Below are 21,262 nucleotides of genomic sequence, written 5' to 3'. Positions count from 1 at the left end.
CCTATGCAACTTTGACAGCATAAGTGCAACTTTGGCAGCATAAATTGTGACTCATATCATGATAGATATATTTATACCATCAAAGTGTTGGGAAATATAGTAAATTAATTAGAAATAAATCATTTTAAACTATGTATCTTCTTACCCTTTTTAGCTTGATTACTTTTTAATTTGTAGATGTACTCTTCAACAAGTCTTGATTCCTCATTAGTACATTCACATTCTGTTTTTTTCTTTATAGGGCATCTATGCAATTTATTTAGAACTAGATCATAAATTTGAGCAAATTAGATTCTATGTTCATTAGATGTGAACTCTATATATCCAACAAATACATGCTAAACTTTCTGATATTAAATGGGGCATAAACTAAAAACCAACAAAAAGAGCCATTTATAAATGCTTTTTTGGCATTATGAACCTGTTACTGTTATCAGAAACAGAGATTCATTGAATGTTTATTAATTAATACTGCTATTAAGTGAAGTGCAGATCTAAACATGCTTGCTAGGACATACACAAAGGCTAAGCCACACTGTTCAAATGACAGTACTATGGGAGTACATTCTCAGTTTGATGCACATTGCTTCTGTCATGCAATCCCCATTAATATGAAAGGAGATGAGCATAGGAACACAAAATTTCAATTCCTCATGTACATCTACAACGAGTGTAAAGTGGCCAAAAGAAAGTAAATTAGGAGAGTATGACTGAGAGAGGTTCATGCATCATCTGGAGGCTGCGGTGTATGCAGTGAAAGTTACTGTTCTATTAAAAATACAATTTAGTTCTCCTTCCCACCAATAAAGGGAATAGAAAATAAAACTTACATGCCACAATTGAAAAATCTTAGCAAATGTGTCAATAAACATTTTGATTTTGTATTTTATACGTATCTGGCTGTACACACAAGGTGAAATTTACCCCTGTCATAAATATAAAGGGAAGGGTAAACCCCTTTGAAATCCCTCCTGGCCAGGGGAAAGCTCCTCTCACCTGTAAAGGGTTAAGAAGCTAAAGGTAACCTTGCTGGCACCTGACCAAAATGACCAATGAGGAGACAAGATACTTTCAAAAGCTGGGAGGAGGGAGACAAACAAAGGGTTTGTGTCTGTCTGTGTGCTTCTTGCCAGGGACAGAACAGGAATGGAGTCTTAGAACTTTTAGTAAGTAATCTAGCTAGGTATGTGTTAGATTATGATTTCTTTAAATGGCTGAGAAAAGCATTGTGCTGAATAGAATAACTATTTCTGTCTGTGTATCTTTTTTGTAACTTAAGGTTTTGCCTAGAGGGGTTCTCTATGTTTTTGAATCTAATTACCCTGTAAGATATCTACCATCCTGATTTTACAGGGGGGATTTCTTTATTTCTATTTACTTCTATTTTTTATTAAAAGTCTTCTTGTAAAAACTGAATGCTTTTTCATTGTTCTCAGATCCAAGGGTTTGGGTCTGTGGTCACCTATGCAAATTGGTGAGGCTTTTTATCCAACATTTCCCAGGAAAGGGGGGTGCAAGTGTTGGGAGGATTGTTCATTGTCTTAAGATCCAAGGGTCTGGGTCTGTAGTTACCTAGGCAAATTGGTGAGGCTTTTTACCAAACCTTGTCCAGGAAGTGGGGTGCAAGGTTTTGGGAAGTATTTTGGGGGGAAAGACGCGTCCAAACAGCTCTTCCCCAGTAACCAGTATTAGTTTGGTGGTGGTAGCGGCCATTCCAAGGATAACGGGTGTAATATTTTGTACCTTGGGGAAGTTTTGACCTAAGCTGGTAAAGATAAGCTTAGGAGGTTTTTCATGCAGGTCCCCACATCTGTACCCTAGAGTTCAGAGTGGGGGAGGAACCTTGACAACCCCACAGTGCAGACACCAATGACCTGTGTGCCACTGAATTTATTAGCATGGAACATAAGAACTGCATAAATCCCTCAGGACTCTACATACCCGAGTGAATTTCACATGCAGTGCCTTATCACAGTGGCAATGTTTTCATCAACATGCATGGAGATTCTTTGGTTAGATTATTTGGCATGTCTTTTTTAAGGGAGGTAATATCAGGTTAGTAATTCTTCTATCAGGAGGTGGCAATTGTCCCACAATTCTTCGCAGCTACATTAGTAATGAATAAGTCACAATTATGCATACATTAATCAGCCTGCACACGTGTGCAGTGTCATTTGGTAACCCCCTTTTGTCTGTCTTACTTGTACTCACTTTTGATTTTTTTTGTATGTGATTTATTCAGTGTAATAATTCATGTTAATTCAAAGTTTCAAAGAAACAATTTTTTTAAAGGATTTGACTAAGCATTAGGAATTAAGGATCCATGGCTGTATATATGCTGAATGCATATTAATTATATTATACAAAATACAGTTAAACCATTAAAATGATCGGGGCAATGTTCTGAATCCATAGTAACTCAGTTTTGAATTTTGACACCAGTCATGATTTAATTGCATAATGAAAGACTGAGGCTGTGGGTGATGGATTGCCACAAGAGAGCAGAACTCTATTTATTGCTTAGAACACACTTGAGTCTCTTTGTAGCTTCAGTGTCTGCAAGAGGACCTACAGCGTGTAGCTGGGTAAGAAGGCACAATCTAGCCAGTTCTGCCACTGAATCACAGTATTACCTCGGGTAAGTAATTGAACTTCTGTCTCATTTTTCCTCATCTGTAAAGTTGGACTAATAATACTTACTTACCTTCTGTAAAGTGCTCCTAAATCTATGAATAAAAAGTGATTGCTGTTGTTATCCCATAGAAGGAAGGACAAAAAGAATGGTCAAAGCTTCAGGAGGAAGTCACTCTTTTTGTAGATCCAGGGTACTTTCTAATCTAAAGCTAATTGGAGAAATCATATTCAACCTTAAAGATTCTGGCCCAGATACTCAGCTGTGCTTCAGATGTGTACCAGGTGTCTCTCTCCTCTCCTTTCTCTCCCCCAACCCCCCGCCAGTTTAAAGCAGAGCAACCTGAGAGCTGTTCTAGGTTTTGACAGCTGCTAATCCCACAAAAGGGTTGATAGAGCATCTCAGGATCAGACAGGCAGAGGGAAAGTCCACAGTTCCTTTCCCTTGACCATATGCCCTTTGCTGGCTGTAGGGAGATAAGGGTTTCCTAAGAGCCCAGAAGTGAGTGATCCTTCCATGAACAACTGGGAGGGAGGGATAGCTCAGTGGTTTGTGCATTGCCCTGCTAAACCCAGGGTTGTGAGTTCAATCCTTGAGGGGGCTATTTATGGATCTGGGGCAAAACTTGGGGATTGGTCCCCCCTTTGAGCAGGAGGTTGGACTAGATGAACTCCTGAGGTCCCTTCTAATCCTGATATTCTATGATTCAACTACACTGGCTTGTGAGCTGCTTTGAACTGACAGACTGTCACAAAGTAACAATGTGAAGTCCAGGTTCTGAACTTCTCTCTGCAAATCCTTTAATGAACATTTATTATTACTACGCTTGCTGGCAGACCAGGTGCCACTCATGACAAGGTGCCCATGCCCCAACTGAGCCCTGAAAAATGTATAGCTGGAATCAGTCTGGCTCACCCATGTGTTAGTATTGTTAAATTGGTACTAGGATTATAAGAATTTGTTTAGTGTTTAGACTTCATTGAATGATTGAGTGGCTGTGTGTGTTAATCTCGCTTAAAGCATTGTAGCCCATATTGTAAGGTACTATTTAAGCATTTGTATTGTGAGTCTCTGGGATGGTGTACATCACTAGACAGGAGAAGGACATTACAGTAGAACCTCAGAGCTACAAACAACAGAGTTACAAACTGACTGGTCAACCACACACCTCATTTGCAACCAAAAATATGCAATCAGTCAGCAGCAGAAATAATAAAAATAAAAAAGCAAATACAGTACAGCAGGGATCGGCAACATTTGGCACACAGCCCATCAGGGAAATCCACTGATGGGCCAGGATGTTTTTTTTTACCTGCAGAGTCCACAGGTTTGGCCAATCGCAGCTCCCACTGGCTGCGGTTCACCGCTCCAGGCCAATGGGGGCTGCGACAAGCGGCAGTCAGCACATCCCTCGGCCCACGCTGCTTCCCGCAGGAATCTCTGCTGGTTTATTTGTAGGGAGGCAAATAGTACATCAGTGTCAATAATATCCCATTCCATATGCAGTGGCTAAAAATGAAGCACCGTTGTATCTGGGAAGGCCAAGAATCCTTGTGTATCCCTTCTGGATATAAACATTAGTAACCAACTTATATGGGTGATCACAGAGGAATTAAACTATCCAATGACAAATTATTCGGATGAGCAACCTTTGAAATAGTCCCAAGAGCAGAGGCAATATGTCTGCATTGTACTGTGCAGTACAAAAGAGAACTGATGAAAGGAAAAGTACCTTATACTTTCAAAAACCAGAAAACCCCCAAATAAAACAAAACAAAACCCTCAAAACAAACAAAAAAAAACAAAATCAAAACCACACACTACTGATGGGAAAGATGTAATATAAGTTAAATTAATATACTTTGCACTGCTCATCAGTAGGCCTCTACGTGCTTTGTCAAAGAGGGTGAGCATATATCTTCATTTAATAGAAGACATCCTTCAGAAATAGGGACTGTTGTTTCACCCAGTAGTAACAGTTTGAGAAACCCAGCTTGTTGGAGAGTATCTGAAATGAAAATGATACACTTGATCAGAGATACCATATATAGACTGTTGTCAGGGCTGATCACTGACTACAAGTGTTTACAATAGCAATTTTTCAGTATGCTTAAAGAAATCAGAGACCTCACAGTGCAGCTGCATGATGTGATTGCAGAGCGACAGACAGCTTGTGTTTTCTCCCCTGGGTTTACAGCATCTGATGTCTAGCTAGGAGAGGCTACTGAGAGAGACACACTTATGAGATATGTGGCACCTTAGAGACTAACCAATTTATTTGAGCATAAGCTTTCGTGAGCTACAGCTCACTTCATCGGATGCATCCGATGAAGTGAGCTGTAGCTCACGAAAGCTTATGCTCAAATAAATTGGTTAGTTGCTGAGGTACCACAAGTACTCCTTTTCTTTTTGCGAATACAGACTAACACGGCTGCTACTCCGAAACTTATGAGATATACAATTCAGAAACAGGACAGGCATTTCAGAGTCAGCATTGGAAAAGATGCAAAGGAGAAATGTGTCAATGCTGCACCGTGTCTCAAAGAGAGAAAGTATAGTTTTAGTGAAACTACAAGAGTAGACCTGTATAACTCTGGATGTTATTTAAAAAATGTCAGTTATGCGCTGCAGATATGGAGCTAGAATATTTGATGTTCAATTTTTAGAATGCTGCTGTTCAATCTAAAGTGAGAAGTGAAAGGGGGCAGAATCCAGGCTTTAAAGAAGCCATGTATTCAAGTGCTCAAATTACTGGAGAAGTGTTGAAAATGAGTAGTAATTCCTACATGATATATGCACTCACTAACCTTTTTCTTTCCCACCACCCCCTTTAGACAGATTTTATGTTTCTTAAATTTACTGGATTGACTGCCTGGGAAAGTAAAGTCTATCTAAAGAAGAGGTAGGAATGAAAGCTCCTCTACTCTGGTCTACTCATGTTTTAACCATGTGGTGGAAAGATCACTTCTATGGATGAAAGCATAGTTATGTCTCCAAGCCCATTCAAGTCTCTGAAGCATCAGATAGGAAAAGGCAACCAAATGTATGCCAGTTGAGGAGTTTTCTGAAATGTGAGAACTTGTCCTCTAGGAACCTGTCAAGGCAGGGCTGAATCGAAAGAGTATCAGAGGTAAAATATCCTCTTACCCCATTACAACTCCCTTCTTTGTCCCCTAATTTGAATGCTGGCTGATCCCTGTCAGGTCAGGGATACTAATAGGTGTTTTGTGATATGAAATATTGATTTTCTTTATAATTCCTTAAGATTGTGCTTTGCTTTGTGTTATGTCACATCATCTATTATGTCACACAATACAAAGGAAATTAGTCTAATTCAAAGCAGTATATAAATACTATACCTGTCTGGCATTACAGTTATTGAGACTGCATGGAACTGTTTTGTTAAAAGTAAATAATACATTAATTAAAATAGAGTGCAGCAGTTTGAGTATTATGGGCAGCTGGTAATTCAAAACGGAGTGTGTATCTCTGGTCTGAACTAGAGCTGGAATTTTATCCTAAGAGCATTAAGCTATTGCTGTTACTGAATTTTAATCATTTTTGGTGAGGGGAGGATCCTTCTAGAGTAGCACTTTGTCCAAAAGACATGTCTTCCTTTATCTTTTTGCTGCTTTTTCAAATGGGCAAAAAGTATCAATTTTCACTTGAAGTCGTCTTGTGAATTTTGACTGAAAAATTACAGCAATGCTTTATTTTACTCTTGATCTCTTTGCACAAATATTTTGCCCAAAGTGTTCCCAGAAGTTAAATGAGTGAACTATGTCTGAACCACACCTCCTTTCTTAAAGCCACCTGTCTCTCTCCCAACTCACACACTTTGGGGAGTAAAAGCTATTGTTATTTAAGAAAATTGGTGGCTTTGGGGGTAGCTTTAGTTGATCTCTTACCATCTTTCTGCTTGATCAATATACTTTTAGGGTCCCAGTGCAGGTCTAAAAATCAAAAGCAATATGACAGTCCTTCAGAAGCTGTACAGAGGCTAACACAAGACTTTTCTACTCACTTAATTGCCACTTAGAGTTCTATTTTAAAGTCTTCCAAATACAGAGTAACTAGGCAGCTGTGAGAAATGGAAACAAACAATAAACCTCAACCATTTGGAGGTCAAGTTTGCAAAGTATTCCATTAAAATTGATGAAACACCAGAGAGATCCATGAGATAGCTGCTGACTTCACACTTAACACACTTAACACTTGTTCTGAGAGAGAGCATTTTGCATTACTTAGGGTGAGTCTACACTGAAAACTTACATCAGCATAGCGATGTCTCTCAGGGGTGTGAAAAATCCACACTATGCACACTATGCCAACTTAAGCCCTGGTGTAGACAGTGGGAGGCTGACAAAATAATTCTTGTGTCAACCTAGCTATTGCCTCTTGAGGAGGTGGATTACCTATGCCAATGGGAGAACCCCTTTTGTCGGTGTAGGTAGTGTCTACGCTGAAACCCTACAGTAACACTGTTTCAGAACTGCAACTGTGCCACTATTGCATTTCAAGTGTAGACAAGCCCTCAGGCATGAGCTACACTTAACTCTTATAACAACTTAGCTATTCTGGGCTTGTTCACACCTAAAACTTAGGGTGACCTAGCGACATTAGTCAGGGGTGTGAAAAATTACCTAAGCTTCAGAGTAGACACAGCTAGGTTGACGGAAGAATTCTTCTGTTGACCTAGCTACTGCTTCTCAAAAGGATAGATTAAATAGAGCAATAGAAAACCCTTTCCATTGCTGTGGCAAGTGTCTACACTATAAAAAGAAAAGGAGTACTTGTGGCACCTTAGAGACTAACAAATTTATTAGAGCATAAGCTTTTGTGAGCTACAGCTCACTTCATTGGATGCATCCGATGAAGTCCGATGAAGTGAGCTGTAGCTCACGAAAGCTTATGCTCTAATAAATTTGTTATTCTCTAAGGTGCTACAAGTACTCCTGTTCTTTTTATGGATACAGACTAACACAGCTGCTACTCTGAAATCTGTCTACACTATAGTGCCACAGTGGCACAGCTGCAGCACCATAGCTGTGCCTCTGTAGCATCTGTAGTGTAGACTTAGCCTTAGTTGGGACTGTGAAAAACCACACACCGCAGTGATATAACTAAACCAACTCAACCCCTAGTATAGATGCACTTATGCCAACACAGGAGTTCTTTTGTCAGCATGAGCCTGGTCTACGCTACAAAGTTAGGTCGGTTTACGTTGACTTGAGTCAACCTAGTTGCACATGTGTCTATCCTAAACTTTTTGTCCCTCCGACGTAAATACCCCATTACAGAGACACAGTAACACAACCTCCCTGAATGATGCAGAGCCGCAGTTGACCTACATTAGTTGTGTCAACCCTAACAGTCTGCCTGCAGCTTACTCACAGAGCCACAGTGACTGCTCTGGTCACAGTGCTGAACTCCATTGTGCAGGGGTGAGAGACTGGAAGCCCCTCCTGTGCCCTTTAAAACACCTATGTGTTTTTGAAATTTCTTTTTCCTCACACCTAGCAGCTCACCTTTGTTGTGTGCAATTGGCCATGCCAGCTTCACACACAGAGAGCTAATAGATTTGCTTCTGCCTGTAACAGGCAAGAAGTACGGGAGTTCCTCAGCTTGTGGGGAAAAGAGGTGCAAGCACAGCCATGGAACAGCTAAAGAAATATTGACATCTATGAGCAGATTGGATGGGGAATGTTGGCAAAGGATCACAGCAGGGATGAGCAGTAGTTCCGTGGTAAAGCAAAGGAACTTCACAAGGCATACGACGAGGTGAGGAAGGGCAACAAGAAATCTGGCACTGGTATGCAGACCTGCCAATTTTACAATGAACCGTATGCCACACTTGTCAATGACACCAGCAGCAGCAGGAGAGACAACTGAATTCCTTGGAGGTGCTTAAGACAGAGGACTGTTTTTTTTTTTTTTTCAATATATTCATTAACGATCTGGAGGATGGTGTGGATTTCACCCTCAGAAAGTTCTCAGATGACACTAAACTGAGAGGAGTGGTAAATACTCTGGAAGGCAGGGATAGGATACAGAGGGACCTAGACAAGTTAGAGGATTGGACCAAAAGAAATGTGACGAGGTTCAACAAGAACAAATGCAGAGTCCTGCACTTAGGACGGAAGAATCCCATGCACTGCTATAAACTATGGACCGAGCCGCGAGACAGCAGTTCTGCAGAAAAGGAGCTAGGGGTTACAGTGGACGAGAGGCTGGATATGAGTCAAAAGTGTGCCCTTGTTGCCAAGAAGGCTAATGGCATTTTGGGCTGTATAAGTAGGAGCATTGCCAGCAGATCGAGGGACATGATCATTCCCCTCTGTTGGACATTGGTGAAGCCTCGTCTGGAGTACTGTGTACAGTTCTGATCCCCTCACTACAAGAAGGATGTGGAAAAATTGAAAAGAGTCCAACAAAGGGCAACAGAAATGATTAGGGGGCTGGAGCACATGATTTATGAGGAGAGGCTGGGGAACTGGGATTATTTAATCTGCACAAGAGAAGAATGAGGGGGGATTTGATAGCTGCTTTCAACTACCTGAAAGGGGGTTCCAAAGAGGATGGATCTATACTGTTCTCAGTGGTAGCAGATGACAGAACAAGGAGTAATGGTCTCAAGTTGCAGTGGGGGAGGTTTAGGTTGGACATTAGGAAAAACTTTTTCACTAGGAGGGTGGTGAAGCACTGGAATGGGTTACGTAGGGAGGTGATGGAATCTTCTTCCTTAGAGGTTTTTAAGGTCAGGCTTGACAAAACGCTGGCTGGGATGATTTAGTTGGGGATTGGTCCTGCTTTGAGCAGGGGGTTGGACTAGATGACCTCCTGAGGTCCCTTCCAACTCTAATTTTCTATGACTTTGCCATGAACAGTGAGGAGGAGGAAGATGGGGGAGACACAGCAATGGATTTAAACCATTTGTAACTCCACAGTAGTCTAGCCATTTCTGGCAGGTGAGTGCAGATAATTCTACTAATGAAGGGAAAGGGAGCTGGGGTAAGTGGATATGCATCATTCCTTGCAATGTTTTTATGTTTGTTATTTTTTGTTTTTAATTCTCCTTTCCCTTAAACCTCATCTCCTTCTCTCTCCTTCTTACCCTCACCCTTTGTTTTCCATTTAAAAATGCCACCCAACCCATCTGCAAATTCAGACTTTTCATTGCTTTATTGGTATACTGTTAGAAAATGACAGGTTAGGGAATGCATTCTAAAAAGTGTTGTATGGCTGTCTGGTTACATAATCCTGTGCTCAAGTAGAGAGTAAACAAACAGAGGTAGAGTCAACTGTGAGAAATTGTGGGTTCTGTCTGTACCATTTCTGAATTGTGGATGATTTTATGAAATTTTATAATGAAATTACTGTGTCATCAAAAGCCTATATGGAGGTGGCTCCACCATGAACTAGTAGGGTTATGTCATGCCTCTGCCAGGCCAGAGACAATGGTTAGTAATCTGCCTTCAACAACCATCTATTCAAAGTAAAACAACTTGAGACAATGGGTTTGCTCTAGGTGGGAGAAGACACCGCCGCCTCTGTCTAAAGGAAAGGGGAGATTAGAGCAGTGGAAAATTACCAAAAGGTAGGACAAAAGCAGCACGTGATTCCAGCGTTAGAGGGTTACCATACGTTTGGGTTTGCCCGGACATAACCTCTTTTTTGAGCTTCCTTTCTCTGCCCCAGCGGATTTTTCAAATATCAGGAAATGTCCAGGGTTTTTGCAGAGCAGATAAACTGTAGCTCACAAAAAGCCCTGCTTCTCGATTAGTCCCTTCCTTGCATCTGCATCTGATTGGTCCCATTCCTCTGCAAGCCACAGCTGCCAGATCCCACCCACCCAGGCTCCAGCTACCAGTCCTGGGGAGTGGGTCCCACAGGGAGGCACTGACTGACAGTTGTCACTGTGCCCTGGGCTTGTGCCGGCTGCCTTGCCACCATTGCAGGTAGTGAAAATACCCCCCACCTCCCTTGAGTATCCCTGCAGCAAATATCCCCTCCAGCACTCCCAACTGTACCCCGCCTCCAGCTGCCCTTCCCTTCCCTCTCAACCCCTCTCCCTCTTTTGGCAGTGTCCTCTTTTTGGGAACCTGAAATATGGTAGCCCTACTCTGGCAGGAGTCTATAAGGCACTCACAGGTGTGAATTTGGAGGCAGGGGAGCCATCTTGCACCAGATTAATTTGAGGGCGGTAGTTGCAGGGGCAGGGTAGGAACTGGGGTGGAAGACCCTACCTGCTTGGTGGAACATAGATAATCTCCCAAGGACTTCCAAGAGAATGGTGAGGTAATGAGGGACATTGCAGTTAGGATTTTTTGTTTTGTTTTGTATGATCCATACTCTCTTGTGCTTTCTGTAGTTAAAAATAAAGAGCATAAAGTTGATATATTAAACAAAGTGTGTGTGTGTGCGCATGTGCGAGAGTGTGCATTGACTGCTTCACTACTGCTGTGTGCCCCTAAGAGACTTAAATTGTAAACCATAAGTTTTACACCTCTTGCGTGGAGTTCTGGAGAGGGGTGTGTTCTGGGTGAGGGGTGGGAAAGGTTTCTAAGTCCAGGGGACTCTGAAGGTTCAGCATTGTACCCAGAAGGGCTAGGTGGCTGGACAGCAGGTTCCAACACTCAAAAAGACCAGAGAGAAGGTGTGTGACCTGAGAGTGTGCCTAGGGACCCGGAGATTGGAGTGGTGGCTGGACTCTGTTCACAATCCAGAAGCTTAAGCCCCCCAGGGACACAGAGGCTTGGATTCCCCTCACAGCAGTCCTTGTGGGTGGCCAGGAAGGGCTGCTCCCTAGGATCCGTGACATCCACATCTGCTTTTCATTTCTTTGGTTTGTCAGGCAATGTAGGGGTTGAGGGCATGCAGAGTACTTTGTTTATCTGAACAGGGATGTTCCTTTTATCCTCTTGAGAGATCTCAATGACACTTTCATGGAGATACTCTGCAATCCTCTCCCGATGATTTCTAGTGATAGTAGCTTTGTTTCTTCCACTACAGTATGGTACCTTCTCACACCACTCCATGATGCAATCGGCAGGCACCATTGTAGTAAACAAGATACTGGAATATGTGTCAGGGATGCCAGTAGCAGCTGAGTTCTCTGTGCCTTTTTTACCCTCAGGAATGAGATATCACCCAAACTCCCCACTGTCTGTGAAAATAGTTCCAATTTATATATATCCATTGCTAGGAAGTGTGCCTAAAATGTATAGCAACATGCAACAGAACATTCCCCTCCTCTCCCCCACGCCATACTAACCATGTATTTTGCTGCAGAGCAGTGCTGTACTGAGGTGCTCCAAAGCTAAAGCATCAATACACCTTTATTATTTAAAGTATTTATGGAAGCATCAGGGAATTTTGAGACTTATATAGGCACCCTTTACTAGAGGGGCCTCTGAAATTTATTGGGAGCGTTCCAGGGGAAAAGCCGGTGTGCTGCAATCTAGACTTAGAGTCTACAACTCCCATGATGCCTTGGGGGAAGAGGGAGAGACTTCCTTGTGCAGGGAGAACAGGAGATTCCATTTTGGGAAAAGAAGTGAGATTGCTGCTGGGGAGCTCTGTCCATACCAGGAGCTACTGTTAGGAAGCCAGAGGCTGCTGCTGGGAGCCTGCAGGGGCTTTAAGCGAGCAGGGAGCCTCAGAGGCTGTTGGTGGCTTTACTGGAGCCAAGGCAGAGACTGTTGCTGTGCCCAGAGCTGAAGTGGGCCTGCAGTAAAGAAACTGTGAGTAACCTGCACTCTTGTTTGGGAAAGTACTTGCAAGGGAAGGGGCACAGCAGAGACACTGAGTCTGAGGAGAGGCAGAGTGATCTTCCCATCGACCCAGGACCCAGAGCTGCACACCTTTGGTGGAGCCAGCTCCAGTCATCAGAGGGGTTGGTCAGCTTGTTGCCTTGGCTGGACTGCGTCACAGAACCAACAGAGTGCTGGTTCTAGCTGCAGATCTTCAAGTGCGCCCACGCAAACATCTAGGACTCTGGAATCCAGAGGAATGTACACTCCGGAGTAGGGTAAATGGTGGCACTGTAAATGCCAGTTAGATAATTTATAATTTATTTATAAGTTAAATAATTTCATTTATTACTGTATACTATATTTGTTAATTGATTTTATTCAATTGCCCCCTGTGGATTTAAATTAGTAGTGATATATACTCTTAGACTGTTATACCCTGATTTTTTAAGTTGTTAAGTAAAGGTGTGTTAAGTGTAATGTAAGATATTGAATTTATATTATTTATAATTGGTATTTTTGCTTTACACCCATGCCACAGATTATATTATTATTATTTATTATTAGAATAGCTTTATTCCTGGAGATTCCCAAGGCACAACATTGAGTGTGTACAGGAGCCCGCCAGGTGGAGGCACTGCCAATTTTAAATTTCTTTAGGAGTAAAGGGACTACAGCAGAGGGGGGAATAGAGGATTCCCATCTATCCAACAACATTACTGGGATACTCAGGCTCTTCCTTAATGCCAACAACATCAGGCACACAGACACATGGGTGAGTGCTGCCTGCCCCCAAGTAACCCAGGGAGGAAAGGAGGTTACACTTATCTTTCCCTTTCCACTGTGACTATAAATCTAATGAGTGTATCTGTCTGTTTTTATCAGCAGCTTCTAGCAATATAGCCTTGCGGGATGACTGCTCCTGTCCACTGAACGTCTGACCCTCGTCAAAAGGAGAAGAAAGAAGACTAAGGAGGATATGTTTTACGAGTCCTTTAAAGCCACTGTTGCCTCGGACCATAAGTAAAGGACTTGGAGGACTTATCAGCATGTGACCATGGAGAAGGACCAAGAATGGTTGCTGCAAGAGGCAAAAGGACCAAGATCCACACTGGGAAATGTGCCAGGACATTATAGGGCTGTTCAGGCAACAAAATCAAATGTTGCAGAGCATTATTGACCTACATACTCTAAGTTCCTAGACATAAACCATCTTTTCACTCCTTGGAGAACTCCATGGTCGCAGCTCCCTAAACCCCAAATATACTATGTTCACCATGGATGTAAATCCTTACCCATACCACTTCGTACTGGGGAAACCAAGGAGAAACACAGCTACACATATAGAACGTCTAAAAACCACAGGTCAGCTGATGGATTCCTTCATCAAGTAGTTGCTGAACTGACTAGAGGGGATGCCATTTTAGATTTGGTTTTGGTGAGTAGTGAGGACCTCATAGAAGAAATGTTTGTAGGGGACAACCTTGGTTCAATTGATCATGAGCTAATTCAGTTCAAACTGAATGGAAGGATAAACAAAAATAAATCTGCGACTAGGGTTTTTGATTTCAAAAGGGCTGACTTTCAAAAATTAAGGAAATTAGTTAGGGAAGTGGATTGGACTGAAGAATTTCTGGATCTAAAGGCAGAGGAGGACTGGGATTACTTTAAGTCAAAGCTGCAGAAGCTATCAGAAGCCTGCATCCCAAGAAAGGGGGAAAAAATCATAGGCAGGAGTTGTAGACCAAGCTAGATGAGCAAGCATCTCAGAGACGTCATTAAGAAAAAGCAGAAAGCCTACAAGGAGTAGAAGATAGGCGGGATCAGCAAGGAAACCTACCTTATTGAGGTCAGAACACGTAGGGATAAAGTGAGAAAGGCCAAAAGCCATGTAGAGTTGGACCTTGCAAAGGGAATTAAAACCAATAGTAAAAGGTTCTATAGCCAAATAAATAAGAAGAAAACAAAGAAAGAAGAAGTGGTACCACTATACACTGAGGATGGAGTGGAGGTTAAGGATAATCTAGGCATGGCCCAATATCTAAACAAATACTTTGCCTCAGTCTTTAATAAGGCTAATGAGGATCTTAGGGATAATGGTAACATGACAAATGGGAATGAGGATATGGAGGTGGAGGTAGATATTACCATATCTGAGGTAGAAGCGAAACTTGAACAGCTTAATGGGACTAAATTGGGAGACCCAGATAATCTTCATCCAAGAATATTAAAGGAATTGGCACATGAAATTGCAAACCCATTAGCAAGAATTTTTAATAAATCTGTAAACTCAGGGGATGTACCATATGACTGGAGAATTGCTAACATAGTTCCTATTTTTAAGAAAGGAAAAAAAAGTGATCCGGGTAACTACAGGCCTGTTAGTTTAACATCTGCAGTATGCAAGGTCTTGGAAAAAATTTTGAAGGAGAAAGTAGTTAAGGACATTGAGGTCAATGGTAAATGGGACAAAATACAACATGGTTTTACAAAAGGTAGATCATGCCAAACCAACCTGATCTCCTTCTTTGAGAAAGTAACAGATTTTTTAGACAAAGGAAATGCAGTGGATCTAATTTACCTAGATTTCAGTAAGGCGTTTGATACGGTGCCAGATGGGGAATTATTAATTAAATTGGAAAAGATGGGGATCAATAGGAAAATTGAAAGGTGGATAGGGAATTGGTTAAAGAGGAGACTACAGTGGGTCCTACTGAAAGGTGAACTGTCAGGCTGGAGGGAGGTTACCAGTGGAGTTCCTCAGGGATCAGTTTTGGGACCAATCTTATTTAATCTTTTTATTACTGACCTCGGCCCAAAAAGTGGGAGTCTGCTAATAAAGTTTGCAGATGATACAAAGCTGGGAGGTATTGCCAATTTCGAGAAGGACCAGGATATCCTACAGGAGGATCTGGATGACCTTGTAAACTGGAGTAATAGTAATAGGATGAAATTTAATAGTGAGAAGTGTAAGGTCATGCATTTAGGGATTAATAACAAGAATTTTAGTTATAAGCTGGGGACTGCATCAATTAGAAGTAACGGAGGAGGAGAAGGACCTTGGAGTATTGGTTGATCACAGGATGACTATTAGCCGCCAGTGTGATATGGCCGTCAAAAAAGCTAATGCGGTCTTGGGATGCATCAGGTGCAGTATTTCCAGTAAAGATAAGGAGGTGTTAGTACTGTTATACAAGGCACTGGTGAGACCTCACCTGGAATATTGTGTGCTGTTCTGGTCTCCCATGCTTAAGAAGGATGAATTCAAACTGGAACAGGTACAGAGAAGGGCTACTAGGATGATCGGAGGAATGGAAAATTTGTCTTATGAAAGGAGACTCAAGGAGCTTGGCTTGTTTAGCCTAACCAAAAGAAGGCTGAGGGGAGATATGCTTGCTCTCTATAAATATATCATAAGGATAAATAACGGAGAGGGAAAGGAATTATTTAAGCTCCGTACCAATGTGGACACAAGAACAAATGGATATAAACTGGCCATCGGGAAGTTTAGACTTGAAATTAGACGAAGGTTTCTAACCATCAGAGGAATGAAGTTCTGGAATAGCCTTCCAAGGGAAGCAGTGGGGGTAAAGACCTATCTGGCTTCAAGATTAAACTCGATACGTTTATGGAGAAGATGGTATGATGGGATAACATGATTTTGGCAATTAATTGATCTTTAAATATTCATGGTAAATAGGCCCAATGGCCTGTGATGGGATGTTAGATGGGGTGGAATCTGAGTTACTACAGAGAATTCTTTCCTGGGTATCTGGCTGGTGAGTCTTGCCCATATGCTCAGGGTTCAGCTGATCGCCATATTTGAGGTGGGGAAGGAATTTTCCTCCAGGGCAGATTCAAGGAGGCCCTGGGAGTTTTTCGCCTTCCTCTGTAGCATGGGGCATGGGTCACTTGCTGGAGGATTCCCTGCACCTTGAAGTCTTTAAACCACAATTTGAGGACTTCAGTTGCTCAGACATAGGTGAGAGGTTTATCGCAGGAATGGGTGGGTGAGATTCTGTGTTCTGTGTTGTGGAGGAGCTCGAACTAGATGATCATGATGGTCCCTTCTGACCTTAATATCTATAATGGACTACACTGGACTACTGTTAGATACGTGGGCATACGTTGCTGTTTACTTCTGTTTTCTCTTCAGATTTTAAACTATAGTTCACCTTGTTAATATTGTTGGTAGCCTTTTTTTTACTTGTATGTGTGTTTGTAATTTAATTTTATCATCTGGAGTTTTGCACACAATAAGTTCTATTTTGTTTAAATCAGAGTATCTTTATTAGTTCACACCAAGCATTGCAGAATACATAGCGAGAGACAAAGACCCAGCCATATTTGTAAATGTACACCAAGCAGTACAGAATCTATAGCAGCAGGCAAAGATCCACCAATCTGTAATGTAAAGCATAGAAACCAGACACTGTTTCATGAATGCTGGAGAGAATACTATTGTGGTTGACTGTTAAAATATTCTTGTAAAGCCTCTCAACTGCACAGTGCCACAGTTGGTTCTTCTAATAGCTCTTGTGTCTGGCTGTTCAAATTCAGCAGACAGACAGTCTGCCTCATTCCTCCACCCTGGCAGCAGTTTTTCCCCCTTCACCTCACAGATATTATGCAATATACAACACGCAGCTATAACCATTGGGATTTTTTTTTCTCACTGAGATCCAATCTAGTGAGTAAACAGTGCCAGCATCTCTTCAGTCTACAGAAAACACATTCAACAGTCGTTCTGAATGCACTGATCCAATAGTTGCATCTTTCCTTGGTCCTGTTGACATGCCCAGTATACGGCTTTATGAGCCAGAGTAGCAAGGAGTAAGGTGGGGCCACCAGAATAACTACTGGCCACCAATGGTAATCTGCTAGTTGGGGAGGAATATCCCTACTTGCTGCTTTTTGAAAAGTCCTGTGTATTCAAAGATGTGAGCATCATGTACCCTCCCTGATCAGCCCTAGTGGATATCAGTGAAGCATCCCTAGTGATCCACTAGCACTTGCATACCTATATAAAAGTATCCCTTTCTGGTGAAGTACTCTGTGGCAAAGTAGGTTGGTACATATCATCTATCTCCCCACCTCTGTTCGGGAACCCCATTGCTGCAAATCCATCCACTCTTTCCTGCACATCACTGAAAGTCACAGTCCTGTGTCACAGAAGATATTTAATGGTTGAATACTTTTGGATGACAGTGGCTCCCATTGTGGATTTTTCAACTCCAAATTGATTGCCCACTGACTGGTAGAAATTCAGTGTTAAAGTTTTACACAGTGTGATTGCCACTTGCTTCTCCATTGTCAATACAGCTTCTGGTTTCCTTGCATGGGAAGGCTGGTGCAAGCTTAGCTCACAGATACAGAAACATGGCCTTTCACGTCCAAAAATTCTGAAGTCATTGCTCATCATCCTCAACCTGCATTACTGTGCAATCTTATCAATCAGTGCTCATTTCTGGGGCCCAGAACCAGTGCTCCACTGTGTGGAACTGCCCTCTGAACACTAGCAGCAACTTGGCATTTTTCCCCTATGTCCATTAGCATCCAGTTATTGTGCTTAAAAATCTCTGAATCTTCCTTATTGCAATCTGAATGTAGAGGTACTCCCTCAAACTCTGTAAATACGGAAGAATGGTGTATATTGTATCCGCAACACACATGATAATTATTCTGAGCGCTAATGGGCCCGAGTTTCTGCTAGAGAGATGGCAGAGACTGAAAAGCGCCATGTGGGACTGTGGGAGTTTTAGACGAGGTATGAAAAACTATGAGATATGTAAAGTAGTATGGGTTAGAGAAAGTGACATGGTGGGAATACAACCCCAAGCTCCCAGAAATCCCAGGGCAAATTACTATTATTTCACAAAGCACTCCATAAATGTTCCAAAAGACATTGTGATGAATGGTGGCACAGGGCACACTGAGATATCTACCCCTGGTGCGCTGCATTTTACATTGAAGCCATCTGATGAGTACATGCAATGCTGACACATTTAATCCAGTGTGCATCCATCCAAACTAGAATACACATTTTGGTGGCTGTATGCCCACATAACTTGCATTGACTGAACTTTGTAGTGTAGACACAGCCTCAGTAGCAAACCACTCCTTCCTTTAAGTGGCTGATCCACAGCCCATTGAAGTCCATCTTATTACCTTCCATGGGTGATGAATCAGGCCCCCAAGTCAACCAAGCAGTGGATTTGATTGGTTCCATGGGGAGGGAAGTCCAGGCTTTTTCAGACAGAAGCAACGAGTTGGGGGAGGGGAGAGGGAATAAAAACGGGGAAATAGGGAAAATGAGAAGATTTGTCTTAGCTCTTTCCCACAAAAGTACAACAGTCCAAACAAAGCTGCATGAGTAGTAAATAAGAAATGTCAGCTTCTTTAAGCACTCCTTGCCACTAGGCATTTTAATGACTCCATTTAGCACTGCAGCATTTTTTTTTAGCACTGCCTAATAACATGCTGAGATAGTTACACTCTTTGCCACTAGAGTTTTTATTGAAAGGGAGAGTTTGAATAGCTAGGGATTTTGTTCTTAAACAGTTAGAAGACAAATTTTGGATACAGTGTTCAAAGGTGGAAAGAAAATTAAAAAAAGAAAAGTTAGTGATGGAGGCTGAGGGTAAAGGAGAGAAACAAGGGGAAAAGCTAATGAAGGAAATGAAATGGATTGTGGAACAATTACTCTGTGGAACAACAGTTGGTGGAGAATAAATCTTTGTAGTGTAATGCACAAATGCTGAACAATAAAAACACTGAGGTGATAGAAATGTCATGATACATTTCTGGTAAACATAAAATTTAATCTACAGTCTGTGGAATGCAGGAAAGATTCTATTATTTTCAAGTCAAGAGCCCAGAATATAACTTTGCTTCCATTACTCTTTATTCCAGCATTTTAGATGTGATTCAGTTACATGCGTGTATCTATCTTACTGGTTTAAGTTTCTTCAACCTCATGATCTCATCTGCTATATTCTGTAGGCACCATGGTAGATTTTCTCCTAATCTTTGCTTCTGACCAGTGCCTTGGACTAACAATATATACACTTGTCTTCCTCTGCTAATGTAGCAGTGACATTTCATCAGCACAAAATATATGCTACCAATGTTTATAGATAGATTTTATCATCACCATTTATGGTTGCTTTCTCCATCTTTTATGTTATTAATGCATTAAAAAGTGGAATTGTCCCATGCATGCTAAAATATTTTGGTATTGCTGTCAACACATGCTACTATCTGATTTTCAAGTGTGCAGGAATATTTTAATACTTGCATTATTCGCTCCTGAATTGTATTTTTTCCAAAGATCTCCTGCTATTTTTAGGGGAATGTGAGAACTTAACAGGGCTGTGAACATTTTTCTTCCAAAGGAAAAAGAAAAGTTGATAGAAGAATGTTCTATTCCATTTTCTCTCACCAAAATGAATGCAGTTTTCTTGATGGGTTTTGTATGAGAGAGATTTTTACTCAGTGTTGTACCTGAAAGGCTGTCTGTGTAGCAGCAGTAGCATCTGATTCCCTCTTTATTCTGACACTTGCTAACAGATTTGCAAATATGCTGGACATTGCTAATTACTCTCGCTGGGATATTCTTCTGGGATTTCTACTATGTGAACTGATTTTTTAGAACTCCTTTAAAGTTAATTGTGATGGGAAGTTACTGAAGTGCTCAGTTTGTCTAGGAACATGTAGGTATTACTAAAATATCCGTGGGTAATTAAAGGCTCGTGTCTGGCACAACAATACTAGTGTCTGGCATCCCTCTCTGGGATTTTAAGAGGTTGTAGCCCAATTTGTTAAGCTCTTTGTTGCTAACAGGATATAGTGAAATAGATCCATTGTTATTAGGCTGTCGTTTTAGCCCTCTTTTAAAATAATCTTAGCTATCAGGGAGGGGAAGTCCTTGGGAGGGACTCTCATTTATTGGGGAGACTCATAAGAACATAAGAATAGCAATACTAAGTCAGACCAAAGGTCCATCCAGACCAGTATCCTGTCTGCCGACAGTGGCCAATGCCAGGTGCCCCAGAATGAGTGAACCTAACAGGTAATGATCAAGTGATCTCTCTACTGCCATCCATCTCCACTCTCTGACAAACAGAGGCTAGGAACACCATTCCTTTCCCATCCTGGCTAATAACCATTAATGGACTTAACCTCCATGGATTTATCCAGTTCTCTTTTAAACCCTGTTATATTCCTAGCCTTCACAGCCTCCTCAGGCAAGGAGTTCCACAGGTTGACTGTGCGCTGAGTGAAGAAGAACTTCCTTTTATTTGTTTTAAACCTGCTACCTATTAATTTCATTTGGTGGCCCCTAGTTCTTATATTATGGGAACAAGTAAATAACTTTCCCTTATTCACTTTCTCCACACCACTCATGCTTTTATATACCTCTATCATATCCCCCCTTAGTCTCCTCTTTCCCAAGCTGAAACGTTCTAGTCTCTTTAATCTCTCCTCATATAGGACCCGTTCCAAACCCCCTAATCATTTTAGTTGCCCTTCTCTGATGACTCTTGGATGACACAATTGCAATCTAGTGACTGGAGGAAACCAAACCCTCACTCCAAGGTATTTAAAAAGTTTCTTGTCCCAAGCATTTCAATCACCCTGTCTCCAACTGCTGTAACGATTTCTGCAGGTGGAGAAAGCAATACTCTTGAGGATTAAGCATTGCCTGAATTAGGCATATTGCTCCCATGATGCAGTTTTTTTGGGCCATCAAATGAAGAGTGAAGGTTCCTCAGTGTGGCGGTTCAATACAAGACAGGACACGGCTTTAGGCAAGCAAGCAGGCTGGTCTGCTGACTGGATTGCCCCTGTCAGCTTTTCCACCTCTCTTTTATTTCTC

At 41.8% G+C, this 21,262-nt stretch overlaps 1 long non-coding RNA gene across 1 annotated transcript in view; it reads left to right on the top strand.

Moving 5' to 3' along the window:
- The first annotated feature begins 2,563 nt into the window (after window positions 1-2,563).
- LOC142069621 (uncharacterized) overlaps window positions 2,564-21,262 on the top strand; it is a 31,093-nt gene continuing 12,394 nt past the window's right edge. The window contains exons 1-2 of the long non-coding RNA XR_012665560.1: window positions 2,564-2,638; window positions 13,270-13,822. This is a non-coding gene — a long non-coding RNA (uncharacterized LOC142069621). The remainder of the gene's footprint in view (window positions 2,639-13,269; window positions 13,823-21,262) is intronic.

Source organism: Caretta caretta, chromosome 1 (assembly GCF_965140235.1).
Source record: "Caretta caretta isolate rCarCar2 chromosome 1, rCarCar1.hap1, whole genome shotgun sequence".
NCBI lineage: Eukaryota > Metazoa > Chordata > Testudines > Cheloniidae > Caretta > Caretta caretta.
The sequence above is the reverse complement of the archived record's forward strand: the minus strand, read 5'-3'. Positions and strand labels throughout refer to the sequence as shown.